The 18,285-nt window shown below is 45.9% G+C and overlaps 1 protein-coding gene across 2 annotated transcripts in view; it reads right to left on the bottom strand.

Annotated features, from left to right (window-relative positions):
• Window positions 1–14,797, bottom strand: part of LOC126546924 (uncharacterized) — a 49,573-nt gene extending 34,776 nt beyond the window's left edge. Inside the window, exon 1 of one of the 2 annotated variants that reach the window (XM_050194645.3) lies at window positions 14,535–14,797. The gene's annotated coding sequence lies outside the window, so the exon portion shown is untranslated. The remainder of the gene's footprint in view (window positions 1–14,534) is intronic. The other variant, XM_050194651.3, reaches the window with a different exon arrangement.
• Between the last annotated feature and the right edge of the window lie 3,488 nt (window positions 14,798–18,285).

The following is an 18,285-nucleotide window of genomic DNA, read 5'->3' as shown; positions in this document are numbered from 1 at the left end:
CGAGCCGAGGAAGCCGCTTCGTGACGAGATCTCGGAACCGCGTCCGCTGCGGGTGCCCAGACCCACTAAAAAGACGCCGGACTCAAATCTTATTCATTTGAAAATAAAGCTTACGCTCTCTCTCTCAGCAATGGGTACCATGTGGCTGGGTTCCCGGCGCAGAAGTCATTGTGTCTGTCATATTAATCACTAGGAGCAATCAGTACGTGGCAGGGCAGCGCATCGGGTGTTCATTTTTTTTTGCGGGTATTTCAATATTCCGCGCGGTCGTGGCCTCTTTCACATATTCGAGTAAACATTATCGAGTACGTTACTGCGTTACAGTACATGCAACAGCATTGTGATATTTCGGTGTCTGTAACGTTGAAGTTATATCACGTGTGTACATGGGCGCAGGTTTATAATTAGTGCTTTGTCTTCGCAGTACGTTTCAATATCGATGGCGACTTCTAGCTACTAGCCGCAAATATATAATAATGCGTTGAGAATACGAGCAAATGCCGATGGCACCAGTTTCTAAAGTGGCTAAGGTGAAATACAATTTATGAGAACAAGAAGACCTAAGTGCGACAACTGTCCTAAGCAAAAAAGAAGTGCAGGATGGCATGTATACCTTTATCCTCGTCTAGAAACCGCAAACAGGGCGAAACAGTTGCAATACATTGACCCGTGCTCACGAAGATAACGACTCAACAATCACGACGCTGCAAAACTTGACGCCCGACTTACGTTATAGACTTTTGTGTATTCTTTTCTACTGTAATCTATTCCCTTCGCCTCTCTTTTGAAAAGAGCGGAATGACCTGGCAAGAAATTTGGTTCCGTTCGAGAATGACATTCACCAAGCGAATAAAATTGCCAGTTAACAGATGCCACACATTGCTACACCCTAGGAGAGTGCGGCTATCTTAAAGTGGTGACAATGTAAAGCATGGTTATTTAATCTGTGCGTATACTTTGTAGGTTTAATTCTTCTTTTCCTAATAAATATTTTCATGTCTTTGTGTTCTTGTTGGAAAGAAGGAAAGCCAATTGAATACGGCGAATATAAAAACGAAAGGAAGAAAAGAAACACAGTGTGCGCATTTAGAAGCCTCACATAAGGTTAGGAAGAGGTCGAAGGAAAGGGACGATTGATTGTTTGGTCCTTAAGCTTCAGTGTGCCCGAGTCAACGCGTAGTGCCATTCTAAAGCGATCAATTTGATCCATCCCGATGCGTCTATCATGTTTATGCTTCTTACCGTTTACGAGGCGTTCGATACAGCACGCGAAGGACGCTATTATTTGGAAGCAGTCACTAAAACAGCCAAGCGTACGACACCTTCATTGCATTTGCTCGAATACAGCCACCCATCGCTCGCTTCACTTATTCTCGCAATACCGTCCGTCTGAGCAACCGACAACGTCATTCCGTTTCAAACACTCGTGCCACGACACGTCAGCTCATTCAAATTAAGAAAGTCAACAGACGTCCGTCGTTTGCCACTTCGTCGCCTTTGCGCGAGCAAGTAAAAAAAAAAGAAACAAAGGAAAGAAAAAAAAAATCGGGCACTTCCGCTTGGCCCACATCACGTGCCAAGTGGGACAAACAAGCGGCCTTGATTGCCCCGGCCCCGGGAAGCACCAGGTGGCGGACGTCGACGCGTGGTCGAGCAGTTAGAGCATGTAAACAAGTGGCCCCACGACGTGCGTCGGCGGGCGTCGGCGGGCGTCGGCGTAGCAACTCGTGGGGATGCGGCGGTGGCGGCGGCGATTCTCGAAATAGCGGCCAGCACGGGGGCAACGACAACAACAACGCCAGATTGTGCGCCGGGCGACACTACTCGCTTCATTAATGCAAAACGTAAATGGAATGATCAGGTTTCACGTACCAGAGCAACGCTGAAACCATGAAAGCCCCGTAGTATGGGTCTACGGATCAATTTCGGCCACGTGGCGTTCTTTGACGTGTGCATAAGTACAAGAACGTTTTTCTTATAAAAAGTTTTTTTTTGCATGCTACCACCCGGAGCCGGCAATCGAACCAGCGACCTCGTGCTCAGCAGCAGTACGCCACGGCCACTGAGCCACCACCGCGGGCGATTCATTAAAACAACGTTAACGTGCAGCAGTAAATCAGCTTGAACTGCTACAGCATTCTTTCAAAGTCTATTCGCGCTTCTTTGGCAGTAGAAGGCTTATTATTAAAACGGAGAAAATGAAGGCTCTAATTTTATTTGTATCTTCCTTTAAATTTTGTGGCTGAACGGCAGCGCTGTGTTTCGCCAGAGCAGGCTTTCTCCACTTCGATTCTATATTGTGTAGCAAGAGAGCCTTGAACTTTGGGAAGTATCTCCGTATTTCGATGCTGCTGTTTATTTGATCGCACAGTAGACGGAATGCTCACCACTTCACGTTATTTTTCATCAGTTAGCCATCCGACGCGTGTATTATTCCCAGGAAACACACGCGCGATCAACGCAACTGCGTTTGTTTGTTGAGTAAGTTTGCTCATCCTTAGTACAGAGCTGTCCTACAGAGAAAGCACGCTTTACAGGAGGACACCAGGGGGAAAGAAATTAGCATTTAGCAATAGCAACGATTGTTAGGAAACGTGCTCCTGTGCCCCGACAAATGGTTACAAATACTTGTGCACCAATTTTGAGCTGTTCGATAACACGCTTTGCTCATGACGGACCACCGCAGTATAAGTAGCTTTCTGATAGGCGTTGAAGACGAACCCATGAGTGTCAGTGTCGGATGAAGTAATGACCTGACGCTTTCGAAGGGGGGGGGGGGGGGGAGATTGCGACATTCGTGAATCTGCTCTAAACGAAATTGCAGAACAGAAAGAACAAGGAGTTTGTGTCAGAGGTGACGTCAGATGATGGAGAGGAGGCGGCGTTCTTTGTCACCGTGGCAACGCTGCATCAGTAAGGAGGCCTAACGGAGAGTAATGCCTCCCGCCAGGAGTTGGCGAAGAGCGTTGCCTCCCAGGAGCGATTAGTGACGCAAGAACGCGACTGCTAGACTGATGACGCACTAAACCGAGCAAGAAGTTCACCTGCGCTGCAGGCTATGTTAGCTACGCTCTACTATCCCTTTTCTTTCTTCAAGGTTTGCGCAACAAGCCTCTTTCCGGTATTTAACTTTAGGTCTAACTTGTACGTAGAGGTAGTTTTAAACTTAGGCTGAGTTTACTGCGAATCAAATTTACGCGAAGGCATTGGTAAGGAAACAAAGCAGAATGTATACTGACGGGGGCATTGAGTAAGAAACTATTTGCTAGAATTTGTGCTTATGGTGTGACTCACAGCTGTAGCCTTCGAAGCATTATTTTTACTGTCCTTATGTTGTTTCTCCAGAAGGCGTAACCATAACGAAATGAAGTTGCTTTTCAGCTGAAAGTTTTACACGTGCCTAGAAACTGGTTTCTGTCAGGTGTGAAATGAGTAGTTTATGACTTTCTGATAATTTTTGTTGTACGTGCGCTTACTGCTCTAGATGGTGATGACTAAATATCTACAACGCTCTCGCAAGTGCGCGGAATACCTCTGTTGATGAATATTACTTCGTTAGCTGACTTGTTAGCCGACTTCGTTAGCTGACTTCGTTAGCTGACTTCGTTAGCCCGCGTGTCGTGTCTCTCCCAGTGACAGGAAGAGCCGGCAGCTAACGCGCCTTAATTGCTTCTGGGAACAAAGTTGTATGCCAGAATTGTGGACGCAAAATGAAAGCTGCATGTCGGAAGTTGCAGGTTCGATACCCGGTCCGATTTCAGGAGGTAGCTTTAGCTTGGGGCCATTTCCAATGCCGCCTATTCAAATACATGTAAAACACAGAAATTCTTTTATAAGACAAGTGCTGCGATCGACTTGGATTACATTTGTTGCATTTTAGAGAAACGGTTGAATTCTAGTAATTCTAGAAAGCATAACTTTGATTTAGGGCCTGCAATATTTTGCGAAAATTTGCCCAAAATGTGTAAGTTAAAAAAATTGAAGCACGAAGTTTACAAACATCTAACTCAGCACCAAAAAACAGATATCGCAGTTCTCTAAACTGAAATCGTTGAAGCACCTCAAGCGTACAAATTTAATATATGAACTTAAAGCTTACAAAAAATTGTTACAACGTTTAAGACGGTTTTGCAAAAGTCCCACTCATAAGTTAGTTGTAAATTTCAAAGCGGTGAATAACACATCGATCTTGCCCGCTTTAGATGTATTATGAGGGTTATTTTACAAAATTGTGATGTCGTTTCTTGATTGCTGAATTCCTAAGTCGTAAGTTTATTAATTGAGTTTCCTGAAATTTTTGAATTTTCAAGAATGTTCCTTCAAAAACTGACGGCAGGAATAAAAAGAATCTTGTTTGTTGCAGATACTGGAGCTTAGTTTCTGTTTTAAATGCTCATCAAATTGGTGCAGTGGTTGCCACTAAAAACTATTTCTCTATTCTAAAGTATTAAGATAGGAGCAGCAGCTTGATGTGGGCGGGTTGGGGTAACATACTTCAAGAAAAACATGTCGTACATGTTCTTCTTTTCGTTCTCGTCTCTTTAGCGTTGTTTTTCTTGAAGTATTAGAATAGGAGTTCCCGAGCTAAACATTTATCCTAATGGAAGAAAAAACATGAAAAAATGTCAAAGGACAACGTATGGGAAAAAATGTTATTCGTTGATATTTTTTATCCTATTAGACTCCTCAAGACTAGCTGAAATTTCTCTCTAGAGCCTTTCAGTGGTGCAGTCTTTCGTGTCCTTGCGTTCAGCTTGTGGACGTAGATGGCGTAGTACTTATCGATCTAGTAGCTCCGCAAGCGCTTAGGTGTAACGCAGGCGAAGTGATGGTAAGCTTTCTGCAAGCGTCTGCCTAAGCAACCGAATCGTTTCTAAATCCAAACGGTTGCAAACAAAAGACACCTTGAGGAGAACCCTCTGCGCAGCAAGTGGTGCCAAATAGCACTTGATGATCGCTAATGCGAGAAATACCCGCTTATCAGGCGGTTCCTCCCGGTCGCCGCAAGTTGTACGAGTGACTGTTCCGACAATTTTCTTGTCTTTTTTTTTCTTGTCTACGCGAGTGCGTGTGTAAATAATAGATCGCGAAGAGGGATGGGGAGTTCTTTCTTTACAGCTGTCAGTACCGTCGCTTCGCAGCCCGCCGGCTTTATTTTAAGTGGCTTGCCGCCAGTTGGCGCACCTCTTACGAATGCACCGTTTCGCAATGCAGCAGTTTCCGAGAGGAAATTGCACGCGTAAAACGCCCCAGTCGAGATCGCCTCCCATTGTTAAAAATAAAACCGCGCTTTATTGGATTGCAGAGCACGTCACCGGCTCTTCAAGTGGGTCGAAAGAAAAAAAAAGAACTAACACAGGAGATAAGACAACGTACCCACTGCCGCAACGCAGCAGCTAGGAGACAATGGTGTTGCTATGCCGAGTGCAAAGCCGTGGGTTCGTGTCCGCCTATGCCTACGAAATATAGATGGGAGATGAAATTAAACAACACGCGCCTTGGTGCATCTTGGTGCACGGTAAAAAAACAACAACCGCGTAGTCGTATATTTCATTTGCACACGAAGTAATCCCTCGTAGCTTATCTGAAGATTTTACGGTATGTAACTGTGACGCTTATTAGCTTTATCAAAGCATGTGTAGAGCTATCGTTCTAGTGTAGAGCTAACTACTAGCTCAGAATCCGCACGTTATCTAACGAAATCTTGTCATTTTTTGAAGTACAAATAAGACAAAAGAAGTGCCGGCAATGACAAAGGGAACTTTATTTGTAGGAAATGCGGGTTAGCTTGCGGGTTGCATATGCCAAATATTGGCCTTCGAGTAGGAAAACAAATATCCATCTAGGTGTGGCTTTTCTCAAAGCAAATCTTTCCTTGCCTACTTTCGCGTGTTTAGCGTGGCTGTCTGGCCATTGGGTCAGTCGGTTGTCGCCGGATAGATTTGTGTATATATATATTCAAAGTCATATGAAAGTACCCGCGAAGTGGCTCATATAACTCTTGTGTGTTGACCAAGTATGCTCACCTCTGTATTGCGTTAGAAAAAGAAAACTTTATAGGTAAGACCTCACCGTGTAATCTCGTTTCACAGGCCAACCTGTTATATCAATGGTGACTCACGTTCAACATCATCTTGACCTACTTTATTTTCATTGATTTAACCACTCAGTGTTTGTCAATGAGTGGCAAAGATTCACTCGGATCCATTCAGTGTTTGTCAATGAGTGGCAAAGATCCACTCGGATCCATTCAGTGTTTGCCACTGAGTGGCAAACACTGAGTGTATTCCGAAATGACTAAAAGGATCCCGAAATGTTTCTTAATACGAGTCGCACTTTTTCTTTGGGAACATAACTCAGCTTTCGGTATGCATGTATGCATGTATGCATGCATGCATGCATGTATGTATGTATGTATGTATGTATGTATGTATGTATGTATGTATGTATGCATGCATGCATGCATGCATGCATGCATGCATGCATGCATGTATGTATGTATGTATGTATGTATGTATGTATGTATGTATGTATGTATGTATGTATGTATGTATGTATGTATGTACGTACGTACGTACGTACGTACGTGCCTGACCTCTTTCACGCTAACTTCCGTCACTGGTCACTATGGCCAATTGGGTAGAGCAACGCGCTGCTGGGCTGAGGCAACGAGGCTCAAAACGAACCAGTTAACCAATTCGGGTCACTGGGCATGCAACACTGGGTATGTGCCGCTATTGAAGGAACCTCTTTTACGCCGGCTTGGGTCACTGGCTGTGTGCTTCATCTCAATGAACCTCTGTGACACCAACTTGGTCAAGTCACTGGATACGGGACAGTGAGTACACGCCACTCTTCAATGGACACGCTCCACGCCAACTTGGGTCACAGGGTACGTGCAGGTGTGGGTATGTGCCGGTATTCAATAAACCCTTTTGACGTCAACTTGGGCCACTGGTTATGTGACAATGGGTGCGTGCTGCTCTTCGATTAACCTATTTGATTCGAACTTGGGTCGCCGGGTATGTACCGATAGTTGTGTGCCGCTCTTCAATGAACATGTTTCATGCCAACTTGGGTCACCGGGTCTATGTCACTGGGCAGGCGCCACTCTTCAACGGACACGTTCCACGCCAACCTGGGTCACAGGGCGTGATACTGGGTATGTGCCAGTTTTCATAGTAATAATCACACAATATATATCGTCACCAAAACACACCCATCATAAGAGAGAGTGCTATCTGCATTAAGGTAGCCAGTTATCTCCAATAGATGGATGCGTCGCCAATTAAAAAAAAAAAGCGCAAGATAAATGGGTGCTCGTATCACCGGTACTTTCAGCGTGAAACGCCATGTTCTCGCTCACATCGTCCTGGACCCCACAATGGCGTCTTGATTTCAGAAGTAAATGTCTAAGCTTTCGAAACGATTAGCCATTTTGTTGTTTTGCTTCCTTTTGCTTTTTCTGCATGAGGCCACCACTACAATGCCTCTTCGCCAATGAAACAAAACTTAGAACCACACGGGGAAGCGAAATGCAGAATCACTTTACAGCGCCGCCTTTCTTCTCTCGTCGCCTTCACTTTCTTTTCTTGCATCGACGACGGCGGAGCGGAACCGCTTACGGTCGAGGGTTCTTGCGAAGCTTCGTCTTACGATCGTCTTTTTTAAAGCAAAGCTTTCTTTGCTTCTTTCTTCGACTTTCCGACTGCTGCTGCTGTTGCTGCTGCTGTTGTTTGGTACACCGTATCAGGGGGTGGGGCGTGTGCATACATCACAGGAGCCAGACAAAGAGGAAATACGACGCGAGAAACTCGTTTGGACCTCTGAGCCGCGTCGAATGTGCACAATGCCCTTTGGAGCTCCCTGAGCGTCGCCATTTTAGCCTCTTGACAGCTTTAATTATGCGTGAACCCTGGCAAAAGCAGAGCAGAAATGGCAGCGTTTACCTTTCTACTAACGTGCAAGTCCAGAGGGAAGCTAGATAGAATGGTAGAGAGGAGTGGTGAGAGGAGGCAGAGAATGATTGGAATCGACGTAGTAGCGAAACAAGTGAAGCCTTGACAGTTTTCGCTCGCAGTTCCCAGACGTGTTGTAGGGGGTGGTTGAGAGAAGGTGATGGGATAAGGGAAGGAAACGGTGCTACTACGGACACGACGGTGGTTGTGGACAAACGGGATAAATTTAAATTCAAGGTATGGTACGATACGTTTCTGCTATTTCTGAAAAAATAAGCACCATGCAGATTTGTCAGGCAGACAACTTGCTCATGCCACGCGGAAGCAGAGTCGCATTAAAGCACACTGTAGGGTCTAGGCGGCACTAAGGAAGCACCTGGTCGTACGTCAAATCAACTTCTGTGCCCGCCGCAGTAGCTTTGCAGCTATGGCACTGCTCGAGGTCGCGGCTTTGATCCTGACTGCGGCAACCGCATTTCGAAGGGGGCGTAATAATAATAATAATAATAATAATAATAATAATAATAATAATAATAATAATAATAATAATAATAATAATAATAATAATAATAATAATAAGACGCCCGTACACTTAGATTTAGGGAGACGTTAAACAACACCATGGTGTCAAAATTAATCCGGAGTCCGCCACTGCGGGGTGTCTCATAATCCAATTGTGGTTTGGGCACGTACAGTCCCATAATTCAATTAAAGTCTAATACTTCTGCCACGATGCGATGTGCCATGTGATGCAATGAATATGCTCAACCTTCTCAGATGTTATGAAGTACGGCGCACAACAACCACCTCATGCAAACACCTAACCATGTGTGTTCTGTGTACTATTCAGACAGACAGCAGTGGTGCACGCAAGGTAACGTTTAACATCTACGGACCACTCTCGTGTTGGATTAACCGTTGAGGAAATTAAACATTCCCCGTCAACATCACCGCTAATTATCGTCAAAGCAAACAGGACAGAAAGGTTCGCTTACATCGATTCCCACAGTGCGTGGGATCCGCATATTATTTTTCTGACGCGCTCCCCCCAGGTGATGAGGAGCTCTGTAAAAAACGTGCAACCAGCAACGACGATGCCAAGTTTGCGTTCCCCATCTCATTAAGGTGAGGCAATAGCGTACTTGTCAGAGTTTCCAAATGAAACATACCACGAAAAAAAAAAAAACAGTTATAGTATAACGACGTTAAAGCAAGTCAGCTTTCCGCTTTGCCAACATAGCTCAAGGCCGCCCTTCGTTTACTTCTCTTCGCCTTTCTATTATAGCCCACCAGAGGAGCAGGGGAAAAAAATGTCATCCCGTTTGTGATTTTCTAACGCACTCGAACAGAGCGTAGAAAGAGCGGCACTCTTCGATGCCCTTTCGGGCGGTCGCGACAATATGAAAGCAAGAAAAAACTGCGTAAAGGCTGCCTAAAATGTAGGAAGCTTCGCGAGGCTCCGTGTATTTGGTATAGTGTCGCAAATCGCTGTACTTTTGACAAACAGGACCTTACCGCGACTTACCTAAGCGATTTCTTAGGCGAAGCTTTCTTTACCTCATTCTAGACACTTTGCGGTGGGTCGGTAAACAGCTAGGCAGGTAAGCATTCCGTGCCTCGTCACATTTCGGACCTCTGTAATGAACAGGAATGCAGCACCGACAGAGGAATCTAACCTGTGCGATTCGAGCGCTGCAGTTCATTGTTCTGACCAGTATACCCCAATCGCACGCATGCACCTCTCGAGCCAGAGCTCACCAGAGCGCTTTGAAACGTTTGGCGTGCACGCGACATGCCTGTTTCTCGTGTTCCGCCCTCGTGGCAGCGCGCGCTTCGAGACACTTCCACCCCGTCTCCGGGATCGTTGCATATTCCCCAGCACTTTCCTAGTCGTAGCTAATGCTATACGTAGAGACTGTGCGACGCTGTTCTGCCTTCACGGTCGGCCCAGGTGTAACAGGTTTTCTTCACGTTTCATCCCAGGAGTGCAAATGCTGTTGTAGTCTCAGCATACTACACAACACGTGACATAGCCGTAGATACGTACGGCTGTATAACACGCAGTCACTGATGACGTCACAATCCACGTTTCTCTCGCCTACACCTCGCCCAGTGCATGTACTATGTAGAACGACATGTCGTAAGCTCACGTCGAACGGCCGTAGTAGAAATCGTGCCGACGGGCGCACACACGATTGTAGTCATCTTGCTGCTGTCGGCACATACACGCTCGCGTGGGACACGTAGCTGTTCGTCTTGTGCAAACACGTAGTAACGTAGCAACCTGGTAACGCGTTGCGTAATCCCAAACGAGGCTGGGTAGCCAGCTGGTCAGCTGGCTACCCAGCTGCTACAAAAAGCGTGGTGTTTGTGGTGTCTGTTTCCGTCTACATGTGCGCGGTTATGGGACGCCAACCTTCCTCGAACGTGAATTCCGGCCAAATAACTAGCCCAACGTTTTGTGGTTCTGTGCTTCGCATAACATCGATTCCAACAATGCGTTATATCTGCTTCCTTCTTTTTATTAAAGAAAGCCATTTAGCATTGCTTTTCTTCTTTAGTGGTCGCGTTCAGTTGTTTTCGTTACACAGCGTCGCACTACAATACATGAATGTATAGTTTTTTTTTTTTTTTGCGGCCCCACTGCAGAAATTGTGCTGCCAAAAGGCTTACTAGCGCTAACATGAGCGCAAGTGTAATGAATTAACAAATAATTTGTTTTCTGGGACCACAGTCATTTAGAGTCTCCAGGAATATAAGTAAGAAAAATAAAAAAATCATAACATTGAAAAGAAGAGTGCAAGTACAAGGCGCAAGGTCAATATCAAAGAAAAAGGAGGAGATGTGCTGTTGAACAATGTGTGAAACTATGACACAAGAACGCAAAGCGAGGAAAAGAATAATGACAGCGAGTTATGAAAAATATTGAGATCATGAAAATAAGTATTCTGTGGACAGTTGAGTGTTGGTGAAGGAACATGGAAAGGTCTATGTGCTCTAGTGATCTTGCGCGTAATACGAAACGTGATACAACTGAGGAGTTCGGTGCAGGTGAGGATTCCGTAAAAGAGTTTCAAAAGAAACAGACGGTCAGCGCGATTACATCGGCATCGAAGTAAGGACAATGACAATAATCCAACAATGCTAGAACAAGGTCGAGTGTCCGTGTTAGCAAAGCAGTGATGATATGTGCTTAGACCCTTTATCTGGACCCGTTCAATAAGGTCACTGTTGGATCTAGAAATGCCATTCCAGACGGCCGATGCGTATTCGAGTTGAGGAAGACAGATTGTTGTGTACAGCTTGCGGGATGGTCTAGGAGAATTGAATGCCTTCGACAGTCTGCAAACAGAACCATGAAAGCGCTTGACCCGCATTGCAACACGTTTATTGCGAGCAGAAAAGTGTAAGGTCGAGACCATTGACCACTGACCATTGACCACCGAGACCATTGATCTCACACACCTTACACAATGGTACATAATCTACAGAAGTAGAAAAATAAATGCTTGATGTTTTCAGTGTGAAAGTCATGACTTTGGTCTTAGCATCATTCTTGTTGAGGTTATTAACTTTGCACCATTCAGAAAAAAAAAAAAAAACCTCGTCGATCTGCAGGATGCGACTGCCGTCATCGGCAGCATGAATTTCCTTGAAAATTTTGATGTCATCGGCATAAAGAAGGAACGAAGAATTCCTGATAGAGGAAAGAACGTCATGAATAAAAATGAAAAAAAAAGAGTAGTTTTAATAATACTGATCCTTGAGGGGTGCCGCTAGTTACCCCGTAAAAAAAAGACATCTGGCCGTTGCCGTTAACATAACATGATCTATCGAGAAGATAACTGCGCAAGAGACTGACAATTGACGAGTCACTAACAAAAGTGCATAAGCTTGATCAGAAGCAGTGAGTGGCTGACTACATCAAGATCTTTGCTGATGTCACAGTAAACGGTGTCAACTGGTCCCCTCTGAAATACTGGCACGGCGATCTGTGTCATGCAACTTGCGTGACTTTTGATAGTGGAGCGGCTGGTGAGGAAACCATGCTGATTCTGAATCAATGAGTTCTTCACACCAAAAGACAATATGTTGTGAGGAGCCAGCTCAAGAAACCTTGGACGTGGTACAGAACAGAGAAATCGGGCGATACTACGAGACGTGGGTTTTTCAGTCGGACCTAAATGCAGGCAAAACACGAGCAGATTTTCACATGTGAGGGAAAGTGGAAGTATTCAAAGCATTATCAAATATTCATGTCAATACTGGGGAAAATATACTGCCGCAGGTTTTTAGAATTACGGACGGGATGTAACCAGGGTAGCGGGATAGAAAAGGCTTCAAGCGCTTAAGGTATTCGCGGATGAGCTTTTCATAAAACGACAATGCACTAAATGCGGGAACCATCATGTGCTGCTGACATCAGCGTTTAAATCTGAAGCTTCATATAAGGATGAGAAATTTGCAGCAAAACGTTCAGTGACTGCTTGGACTTCTACTTCACTAGAGCCGATAGGCGAAAACAGTCTCCATGTTTACTAGAGCGCTTGCGCATATGCTTCCAAAATTCCTACGGCCGGTCGGAGGCGCTCTTTTTATAATAATAATAATAATAATAATAATAATAATAATACTGCTTGCGTTGATTGAAAAAAGAAACGTTCAATAGAGGGAGAGATAGATAGACAGATAAATGAAATGCGAAAGGCAGGGAGGTTAACCGGTATCTAGATATCCAGTTTGCTACCCTGCACTGAAGAAGAGGTACGGGGAGACAGAAAGAGAAAGAAAGGCTTGTCATATTTATCAACGTGTAAAACGTGTCGTCATACTTACTGCCGTTTGCAAGGACAGAGGTGCACAGTTTTAAGTCGCTCAATTTGTTTCACAATGCGACACTCCTCACTACTCTCGCGAGAACCTGTAGCCCCGTCTTCTGCAGCCCAGGCATCAAAGCTGAGCAGTTGCCTAGACCGTCAAACCTAGGCCTAGACCATTCGTAACCCAACGACGCGTAACTAAAGGAGTCCGAGCCTGTCGTCCATCTCCGGCGAGTGTTTACGTTGTCGGATGAGCAGGCATCCCACCAGTCCTTTATGACGCGCGCAGGCACACCAAGCGGAGCATTTCTGGCACGCCTCCTCGACCCATTTAGTTTCTCTTGCTGACATTCGGGAACGGGGCCTCCAGAAGCGCCGTTCGCCGAGCCCACAGTTTCGGGCGTTGATGTGTGCGAAAACAAACACGGCGGATGTTTTACTACTAAGGTCGTACGCGGCGCTGAGTTCCGAGAGTTGAGGAGGTGCTTTCACATCCGTTGCGGGTAGCCCGTTATCGGCGCACTTATAGCGCGGCGAATCACGCTGATACATTACGTCTACGTCGCAATGCGCACGCGCAATCAGACGCAATAAAGCTGAGTTGAGGCATTTGGGCTCCCTATGATCAAACAATATAGCACCAGCATGAACTCCTCATCATAACGTATCTGTTTGAGCCTGCTGATGGAGCCAGTGGTGCAGGTTACGCAGCGCGTTAAGGGAAACAAGAGCAAACAAAAAGCATGTGATACTGTTCATCGTGGTAACGCCGTGTGTGTATAATTTTTTTCCTTTCTGGTGACCTTGGCCGTAACGAGCTACGCAATCTGAAGCACGTATGCTGCTCGTGTTGTGACAGTAAAGTCTAGTTTAGTAGTCATTCGCGAAGTTCACTATATCTGCGCGTAGCGTGCTTTAACTTTATGTATCTTCATAAAACGTTACGGAACGCCTCAGAACGTCGTTACGATGAAGCAAGAAGGATGCGTAATCGTACACAGCCGAGCGGTTACTCCTGTAATCGAGGCTGCACCGAACTTAGCGTAGACAGCGATGACAGTCGATCGGAGGGACGGGACGGTCGTCACCAACGAACGTAGCGTTGGCTCTACCACTGACATAGGCGTCACATGAATGCTAATTGGAGTGGACGATCTCTATCTGGACGAGGTTACTGCGTTTAAATTGCTTTCGGCGTCATGGCAAACTTCGTATCAAGTTGGGGTATTACACATCGACGAAGACTATCAAGCCACCACCTCCCTCAACCTAGGTGGCGAAGATCACCACGTGTACGATGACAGCATAGCAGCGCGAACGGGGCTATGACAGATTATGCGACGCGCAAAACGCACAGATTCGCTCTCGCATAATCAATCAGTGCATTCATCCTGCGTCACCGCCCTTCGTGAAAGGCACGTAGCCGCTGAGTCAAGAACTGCACTGACGCTTTTGGCTAGTGGTTTCGTACTTTCGTCCTGTTAGGTGACTGCGCAGAAGCCAGTTTCTAATAATGCGGTCTATTGCGCCACCGTAGCTCAGATGTATCTAGATTTCCAGTAGCCGACGGTCAAGTATCCAAGCTGTCTCGGCTCTTCTTGAAGTGCTCCTCATTGGAGCTCGCGCTGCTGTTCGCCATCTACGCGGCGGCTTCGGAACTTTCAACCCGGTTAAGCGAATTCCAGAGCGACAGCGAACGCCCGCATGCCACCCACATCACCGGCGAATTCGGAGGATGCGCGCTAGGGAAACTCACCTTGCTGGCTCGTAGCTCGCCGGTGGTTAACGCTATGCCCCTGGGCAAGGTGTCTGTGCTTAAGCGTCCTGCGGGAGGTGTGCTGCGTCTGTGCCCGCGCAAAGGAAGGCGAAGGGGAGGAACGGGGGTTGCGAGAAGGGGGTCCCCCTAGTGGTCGGGTGTGAAGACAGGACGGCGGCCAGGCCCCCCTCTTCTTCATATAATGGGAACGTGACGTCTGCCCTCAGGAAGCCCAACGCCAGCCACCACCGGGCTCGGGGAGTCCCGCCCGAAAATAGACGCCGGCTGCTCGCTCGCGTGCGGTAAAAAGAGAAGCCGCGCAGCAGCACCCCCCCCCCCTCCCCCCGGCTGTTGCACGCGTGGTTTTGTGAGGCTGGGTGCATCACTCGCCTGCCTCCTCTTGTTTTTTTTTGTGATTATTTGTTTGTGCGGCTCTTGCGCCGCTGTACAGTGCTTGCCCCACCTCCGCCGGCCAGCCTACGATGTAACCACCTTCGCCACCGCTGCTGGCGGTGCCCTTGCCCGCCAGCACCATAGGGCGCCGCTGATGTGACGAAGTACTGAGCACTTTTTGACCAGTTGTCATCTTTATTTCGCGCCTACGCGCAACGCGAACGCCTGCAAGGTGCACGAAAAAGAGCCACTGCCCTCGCCTTTGCCGTCGGGTCCCCGAGAGTGAGGTCGGCGACCAGGCGCTCCGTACGACTCTCTGACGCGGTGGACGTTTCTGAACGTGAAAGCGGCGTGACTTGGCCGTAAGGCCTAGTTTTTATTTCTTAGTCGGGCACGTGTTAGTTCGTGATGTCACCAGCGACAACTTCACGGAGATTGCGTAACTTGGCTGTGTTAAAGTCTAGCTTATGAAGAAAGCGAATGTTGAGAACGTTTAAGATTGACTTTTTTGATTGAGCTATAAAAGAATCAAGATGAGTCATCGCTAACATACATGTGGTAAATGAAACTTAATGTGCATATCATAGAAGAGAAAAAGAACATTTTCGTTGTAATATTAGGTAGGAGCAACATACTCTTCGCTAGAGGCGTTGTTTCCGATTTAATCTCACCGCACTGAAATTGGAAAGCATAACGTCAACCTTACAACTACTCAATACAACTTTTTTTTCAATGATGATGATGAGGCAACATTTACTGGGCCCGAAATAAATCGGTGGTGCACGCAGGCACCAGACGATGTGGTTCCCTAGTTACGGGACCCATATGTTCCCAGCAGCTCCTGTCCCCTGTCCATCAGTGCGAGCTGAATCACATGCACATCTGTTTTGCATAGAAATAAGGCGCACGAAGAACAAGTGCATGTAGCCATAATTATCCTTGTTATTCTTGTAGCTGGTTTTGCCTTAACGTATTTTAATGGTTCCGTGGTGCTGTGCACTTACGAAGCAAGTAGGCACGAGCGTGCGGAGCATTCAAGAACTCGGCGCAGCATGTGTAAACCTTCTTTTTAAAATTGTGAGATAATTTTTCTTTCTTTACTCCCATCGAATTCGCTGAATACTACTTCATTGCCTCGAAGCAGGGGCTAGGGCCCCACAGGTGGAGCTCTAACACTCGTAAAGGTGCACACTATGTGTCAGAGAAACTGCGTTGCTTATCGGTGCTCCTGATGATGTCTATGATGATGTTGTCACAATGGTTACGATATATGATGATGGTGATGTCCATAATATTGGTCATTATGATGACGATACCCATGCTTATGGTGATGCCTTATGCTTATGATGACGATGATGATGCGAGTGTTCGTCAGACACCCCTGCAGTGATTGACATCGGCAGTCATTGATAGGCGAGTTTTATGTTTTTTTATTTAGTTAGTTCATTTCTTATGGTGTTTAGAAATGGTTGCACATGACGACTGGCTCAGGAAGAATATGAGTGGGCGGGTTAGTGGGGCAGTGGAGCGCTCGCTTTTTGTTTAAGTCAAGGCGCTAACAAAGGGTCTTATTCAACACGGCGGGCGGGCCGCTCGTTCCAAAAAAACAAGCAGCTCCACATTAAGCAAACAATAAACCGCGTGAGTGTGCTTGTTTACGACTTCTTCCTTGCTGCGTTCTCTTCAAAGCCAGAGTCATGTTATGTCACATTCAGATAAAGAGCCCCATGATACTTGCGACACACGTCAAGAAACTTGAACAAAGCAATCGAAATGAATATCACAGTAAAAGTGGCTCGGCCCACTCGGATATGCCACCCTATGAACCACAGCCAAGTTTAGAATAGCTACAGCGGTCACTGCTGAGGGGGCTTTCACTGCTGTCCTTTCTAATTCTGCGCCTTTTTTGTCATTAGCCCTCGGACATTGGTAAAAAAAAAAAACTTCGGGCTGCGCCCACTTCGCTTCTCTGTCACACGATGTCACAAAACCGTCAAAACTCACCACGTAAAAGGGACACGTACGCACTATAAATGCAATACTATCTCCGGAGACTGCCCCGTTCCGAATGGAATAGAAGATGGCTGCCCGCCTAAAGCTCTAGCACTGGTTACCCGGAGCTGCCGGCAAAAATGGCAGCTCCGAGTACAATACTTGCGCATAATAAAAAAAGGAATTGCGTGCCAATACAACGTTGTCGATCCCTTTCGGTAAGTACACATCACTCTGCCTAATATTCTTTCCTGAGGACCCGACTTAGCGGAATTTTTAACTCCTCGTTGCACGCAGTCCCAATTTTCGACCAGCCACAGCAAGCCAAGCAAGGGGAAGCTGACCAATCGCAGGCACCCATACCAGCCTCCTCATCCGGTTATCCACTTTCACTGCGCTAGCTTGAAACTTGAACTTTCCTGCATCATCAGGAGACTGTACCCAATACTTGACTGGCAGTTGTCTTGAGACCATTTATTTGAGTCCAGTTTCGGAAACGGAAGTTTTCTCCATTATCATGAAATTAAGAAATACTAGCTCCAGTGATATATTTGACATTCAAGTCCGCCCGATTAAATACATCGCTGACATTATTGTTGTCTCACTTGCCCACATCTTCAATCTTTGTCTGTCAAGTGGAGTATTTCCAGCACAGCTACAGTGCGCAAAGGTTTGTGTTCTACACAAAAAAGGTGAAAAAAAATAATTTAGCAAATTACAGACCCATTTCTATATTACCAATTTTTTCTAAAGTACTTGAAAATGCCATCCATTCACGTCTGGTTTTATTTACAGATAAACATAACATCCTGACTGACTGTCAATACGGTTTTAGGAAACAATGTTACAAAGAACTTCTCCTGCTTCATCAAAAAGAGTTCATTCTAAAAAAACTTGAAGAAAAACGATACGTACTGGGAGTATTTATAGACTTTACAAAGGCATTCGATTCTCTTAACCGAGGTATTTTGCTGACAAAATTAGAATCCTACGGAATTCGTGGTGTTGCCTTGAAGTTATTGGAATCATACCTTAGTACTCGCATGCAGTCCGTTTCAGTAAACAACAGCACTTCCACATTTAAATCTACTTTGTTTGGTGTTCCTCAGGGCAGTATTTTGGGACCGTATTTATTTAATATTTACATAAATGACATTGCTAACATTGATGGTGATACGAAATTCCTGATCTACGCAGATGACACCAGCCTGTTTTTCGAGGGTGACGATTACGAAAAACTTGTTAATCGCGCAAACAGCACTTTAAGTAAACTTCACGATTGGTTATTAATACCCAAAAAACTAAAGCAGTCGTTTTCAGAGCGAAGGGCAGAGACATTGTTCCAAATAATCTTCTTCAAATACAG

This window comes from Dermacentor andersoni, chromosome 3 (genome assembly GCF_023375885.2).
Source record: "Dermacentor andersoni chromosome 3, qqDerAnde1_hic_scaffold, whole genome shotgun sequence".
NCBI classification, from domain to species: domain Eukaryota; kingdom Metazoa; phylum Arthropoda; class Arachnida; order Ixodida; family Ixodidae; genus Dermacentor; species Dermacentor andersoni.
This window is presented reverse-complemented; position numbering and strand designations above follow the sequence as displayed.